The sequence below is a fragment of the Bos indicus x Bos taurus genome, chromosome 18 (genome assembly GCF_003369695.1).
Source record: "Bos indicus x Bos taurus breed Angus x Brahman F1 hybrid chromosome 18, Bos_hybrid_MaternalHap_v2.0, whole genome shotgun sequence".
Lineage (NCBI taxonomy): Eukaryota > Metazoa > Chordata > Mammalia > Artiodactyla > Bovidae > Bos > Bos indicus x Bos taurus.
The window spans coordinates 19,603,413-19,609,412 of NC_040093.1; the positions used below are offsets into that span (position 1 = coordinate 19,603,413).

The 6,000-nt window shown below is 41.1% G+C and overlaps 2 pseudogenes across 1 annotated transcript; one reads left to right on the forward strand and one right to left on the reverse strand.

Moving 5' to 3' along the window:
• Positions 1–1,573: 1,573 nt before the first annotated feature.
• On the reverse strand, positions 1,574–1,957 carry LOC113875710 (annotated as a pseudogene).
• Positions 1,958–2,248: 291 nt separating this feature from the next.
• LOC113875691 lies at positions 2,249–4,885 on the forward strand (annotated as a pseudogene). Its single transcript, XR_003506326.1, has one exon. The product of XR_003506326.1 is annotated as a hypoxanthine-guanine phosphoribosyltransferase pseudogene (transcript).
• The last annotated feature ends 1,115 nt before the right edge of the window (positions 4,886–6,000 follow it).

Sequence of the window (6,000 nt, forward strand, 5' to 3'; positions counted from 1 at the left end):
GTGAAAGTGTAAGTCATTCAGTCCTGTCTGACTCTTTGCGATCCCATGGATTATACAGTCCATGGAATTCTCCAGGCCAGAATATGGAGTGGGTAGCCTTTCCTTTCCCCAGGAGATCTTCCTAACCCAGGGATTGAACCCAGGTCTCCCACATTGCAGGTGAATTCTTTACCACCTGAGCCACAAGGAAAGCCCAAGAATACTGGAGTGGGTAGCCTATCCCTTCTCCAGCGGATCTTCAGGACCCAGGAATCAAACCGGGGTCTCCTGCACTGCAGGTGGATTCTTTACCAACTGAGCTATCAGGGAAGCTCTAATTTTATGTGTATTTAACCTCAAATTTTAAAAGGTTAATGATTTCTAATGATTTTTTCAGCTTTTACATGATCATGATTATTTAAATGTGACTCAATATATCACAATGCTTTGTGCTATGACTAGATTTCCTTCTCGTTGGCTCCAAGGTCTAGAACTGCATGCTACTAGTTGGGACCCTAAAATAGAGTCCACTTTCATACATTCCAACCCTCTGCTCAAAATTTTGCAACACTTTACATTGTTTGGTATTTGAAGGATGAGTTCCTGTACAGTTGTTGTTTTATTTTTGATTTCCTTGTTATTTTTTCACTGAAAGTTTCTGATTATCATTGTTTTCACTTGTGGAATGAAAAACTATATGCCTTCCACAGTATATCCTTAAGATCTCCAGCTTCTTACTCAATTAACGCCCAGTTTATAATCCAGTCTCATGTTCCCGAAATCTACTGATTTATTAAATTAATATGTACCTTGAGCTTGTACATTTTTGTCCTGAAAATTTTGGTAGCCTTCTCTTTTATAACACATCCTGTTCATTCTGTTTTTGTTTTAAGGATGTACAGTTTCTTAAATATGGTTGTGGGTCTTAATTGGGGAAACAGTGGAAACAGTGGCTGACTTTATTTTTCTGGGCTCCAAAATCACTGCAGATGGTGATTGCAGCCATGAAATTAAAAGACGCTTACTGCTTGGAAGGAAAGTTATGACCAACCTAGACAGCATATTAAAAAGCAGAGACATTACTTGTCAACAAAGGTCGGCCTAGTCAAGGCTATGGTTTTTTCCAGTAGTCATGTATGGATGTGAGAGTTGGACTATAAAGAAAGCTGAACGCCGGAAAATTGATGCTTTTGAACTGTGGTGTTGGAGAAGACTCTTGAGAGTCCCTTGGACTGCAAGGAGATCCAGCCAGTCCATTCTAAAGGAGATCAGTCCTAGGTGTTCATTGGAAGGTCTGATGTTGAAGCTGAAACTCCAATACGTTGGCCACCTGATGTGAAGAGCTGACTCATTGAAAAGACCCTGATGCTGGGAGGGATTGGGGGCAGGAGGAGAAGGGGACGACAGAGGATGAGATGGTTGGATGGCATCACCGACTTAATGGGCATGGGTTTGGGTGGACTTTGGGAGTTGGTGACGGACAGGGAGGCCTGGCGTGCTGCGGTTCATGGGGTCGCAAAGAGTCGCACGAGTGAGCGACTGAACTAAACTGAACTGGGTCTTAACTGAAGTCGTCTCTGTTCTCGGAATCGCGTCATTTCCTCTACCTCATTCTCTCTCGGCCGTGTCTCAGTGACAGCCCAGGAGCTCTGCTAAGAGTGGAGAGCGCAGCCGCAGAGGGAGCCCAGGCACTCTGGCGAGACAGCGGGGCTCATCGCTCTCAGCTCTCCACTTCTTGGGAGTCGGCCATAACGGTGGTTTGAAATGTCGGCGGCTTCATCAGGGTTCTGAAAGCGTAACTGCAAGCACATGTTGAGGACCACGGAGCCAGCGAGGTAGAAGTACGGCAAGTTCTTGTGCAGACGCCAGGGTGGGCAGGGTGCGGCAGGTCCCCTCGCAAGACCCCGTAGGAGCTGGGGGCCGCCGCCAGACTCGAGGTCCTGAGAACCAAGGATGACGGAGACGCGGCGGAGGCCATGAACCTGGTGTCGCCACGCACCCCCGATGCGGTACCTGGAGCCGAGGGTGACCACGGACCCGAGGACCCCCACCTGGCGGCAATGACCGGAAGGGGCAGGTGGGGGGCGCTAAGCGGCCACCGAGTTCACACTCGCTCCCCAACAATCGCCACTTCAAACCCTCTTAATGATTTTTCTTTGACGCGATGTTGTCTTATGTTACCAATACTCCTCGGCTGATACTTCTTCAAGAAGGCAGTTCTGAGTTTGAAGTAACTTGATAATAGACTTTCTTGAATAGTTTGCTTGGAGTGACAAAAATTTAAATGAAATGGCTTATCAGAAATCAGACTTTCAGCTCCTCCCCATACTTCCTTCAGCCCTTGTGCCAGCTGGCTGCGTTACCGCGACCAGCAGCCCCAGCGTCATGATTAGTGATGATGAACCAGGTTTATTTTGTATACTCAGCCATTATGCTGAGGATTTGAAAAGGGTGTTTATTCCTTGTGGACTAATAACGGACATGACCGAACGGCTTGCTCGAGATGTGATGGAGATGGGATGCCATCACATCGTGGCCCTCTGTGTACTCAATGGGGGCCTATAAATTTTTTGCTGACTTGCTGGATTACATCAAAGCACTGAACAGAAATAGTGACAGATCTATTCCTATGACTGTGGGTTTTATCAGACTGATAAATCCTGTAATTACCGTAATGACCAGACAACAGGTGACATAAAAGTCCTTGGAGGAGATGATCTCTCAACTTTAACTGGTAAGAATGTCTTGATTGTTGAAGATTTAATGGACACAGGCAAAACAATGCAAACTTTGCTTTCTTTGGTCAAGCAGCGTAATCCAAAGATGGGCAAGGTTGCAAGCTTGCTGGTGAAAAGGACCCCTCAAAGTGTTGGATATAGACCAGACTTTGTTGGATTTGAAATTCCAGAAAAGTTCCTTGTGAGATATGCCCTCGACTATAATGAATACTTCAGGGATTTGAATCATGTTTGTGTCACTAGTGAAACTGGAAAAGCAAAATACAAAGCTGAAGGTGAGCGTTCAAGCTGAGTTTGGAAACATCTGGAGTCCCACTGAAATCACCAGTGAAATTAACCAATGTTCTAGTTCTGTGGCCAGCTGCTTAGAAGAACTTACTGTGTGTCTCCTAAGAATTTTGTCTGTTTCCTGTTTTAGAAATGTCAGTTGTTGCATTCCCAAACTCTTCATTTGCACTGTGAGCCTATAGACTATCAGTTCCCTTTGCGCAGATTGTTGTTTGGCTCGTGAATGAAAAATCTCTGAAGCCACACTGCTATTGACTGAAAATATGGAAATTGTATCTGTAACATTTAAAGAGAAGACTGTATTAGTTTTTTAATTGGTATTTTAATTTTTATATAGTCAAGAAAGAACAAAAGTGATTGAATGTTGTTAACTATACTGCTGTGTGTCTAGAAGAGCAGTCAGTTTCATATCTGTGACAGTGCTTAAGAGGTATCATTGTGTCATAGAAACCATATGTCCTGGAATTCTTTTAGTAGGTTTCAGTAGTATTAACCGTATTTTCTTGCTTGTTCAGATTATTTCTGGTGAATATTTGTCAACAGTTCCTTTTAAGTACAGGTCAATCAGTTCCAGAACTTACCACATTTTGAATTCTTCAGTGTAAAAATATTTCAAATAAAGGCTGTCTCTTTAAAAAAAAAAAAAACAAAAAACCAGACCTTCAGTAGAAAGAGAAACATTATTTATAAGTGCTGAGAGAAAAGAACTGTCAATCTAGAATTCCATATCTGGGGGAAATGCCCTTTGGGAATAAAGGTGAAATAAGGATAGTTTCAGATGAAAAAAGCCAACACCATACATTGGCATGGACCTGCTCTGAAAGGAAAACCAAAGTTAATTCTTTAGTAAAGGAAAACTTGGAATGTCAGGAAGAAGTAGAAGCAATAGAAATGGTGAAGATCTGGGTAAACATGATAGACTGGTTGCCTTTTAATTCTTGAAACTGTGTATTACAGTTGAAAGCAAAAATTATAACACTGATGAGATTTTCATTGTATGTAGATGTAATACATATGGTTAACTTTTTAAAATATAAAGGAGAGGGAGTGAAGGGACCAACATGGTGGGAGGTTGCTATATTCCACCTGAGTTGTGAAATATTTTGGTTAGGCTAGCATGTTTATTGTATTCCCTACAGCAACCACGAACAAAATTTGCAAAGACATATACTCAAAAATCACGAGATCAATTAAAATGGAGTAGTGAAATAATACTCAAACAATCCAAAAGGGAGCCAGAAAGGGAAAACAGAGGAACAAAAAACAGAGGGAACACATAAAACAAATAATAAAGTGGTAGACTTAATGCCAAACATACCAGCCATTACATTAAATGCACATGTGAGAAACACAAAAATTATAAAGATTTTCAGAATTCAGTTTTTAAAAAGATCCAATTATATCCTGTCTATAAGAGTCACATTAAAGATGCATATAGGATAAAAGCAAAGATTTGGGGGAGGGAAGGTATGCAACACAAACACAAAACAGAGATGTGTGGTTATATTGATGTCAGGCAAAGTGGAGGTTTTAACTCTTTCATCCTCTGCCCAGACTCAAAGGACTCTGAGCCCATAGGAGATGGTGGAATCACCAAGTAAAAGGAGCATGGATCCCTGGCTTAATCTATGGGTCACTAGAAATACTCACATTGAAAGGTTGTGATAGTGTGAAATAAACTTGTATCTTGTGAGCTGCTGATTTGATGAGGGTTTATTTTTTACAGCCTCTAGCATGACTCTAAACAATATACCTTTTAGACCTCAGTACCCACTAGCCCAGTGCATCTCAATCTATTTGTGACTATGGCATAGATTCTGTTTTTGGTATCTCCAATCTGTCATGGAGGGCCTCCCTGATAGCTGAGTTGGTAAAGAATCCAGCTGCAATGCAGGCTTGATTCCTGGGTCTGGAAGATTCAGTGGAGAAGGGATAGACTACCTAGTCCAGTATTCCTGGGCTTCCCTTGTGGCTCAGCTGGTAAAGAATCCACCTGTAATGCAGGAGACCTGGGTTTGATCCCTGGGTTGGGAAGATCCCTTGGAGAAGAGAAAGGCTACCCACTCCAGTATTCTGGCCTGGAGAATTCCATGTATTGTATCGTCTATGGGGTCACAAAGAGTCAGACACGACTGAGCGACTTTCACTTTCATCCTGCAAGGAAAAGAGGATGGCCTCAGTCCCCAAACCACAGGGAACTGAGTTTAGCCACAACAACATGAGCTTGGAAGAATGTCCTGAGCTCCAGAGGAGACCACATTTCAGCTGACACACTGATATATCAGCCTTGTGAAAACCTAACCAGAGAATTCAACCACACTATTCCAAGATTTTGAACCAGTAGAACTGTGAGTTAATGAATGACTGTTGTTTTAAATCACTAAGTGTATGGTGTTTGTTACATACACGTGGAAATTTTTTTCCAATTTTATTGCGAAATAATTATCACTGTATAAGTTTAAGACATGCAAGTTAACAATTTGATTAATATGTATTGTGAAATGATTACCACAGTAGGTTCAGCTAACATTCATCTTCTCATACAGATATCATAAAAAGAAAATAGGAAAAGAATAAAAAAATCCTTGTGATGAGAACGTGTAAGATTTAATGTGCTAACCTAGTAAAAGTAAACTAAAATCTTAACAAAAAATTTTTCCAAATACTTGGAAAATAAACCATATAAGTCAGAATAACTCATGAATCAAGGGAAATTAGACAATGTTTTTAACTGATCAAAAATAAGGTATAGAACATAGCAGAATATATAGGATGCAGCTAAAGCAGTGCTTAGAAATGTACAACTTCACATCTTATATCAGAAAATAAAAATGTCTCAAATTAACAATCATGGCTGCCAATCTAAGAAACTGGAAAAATGTAAGAGCAAAATAAAGCCAAGGCAAGGAGAAGGAACATGGTATAAGACTAGAAGTAAATGAAATTGAAAAGGGAAAAAAAGTAGAGAAAAGCAATGAAATGAAAAATGGTTTCT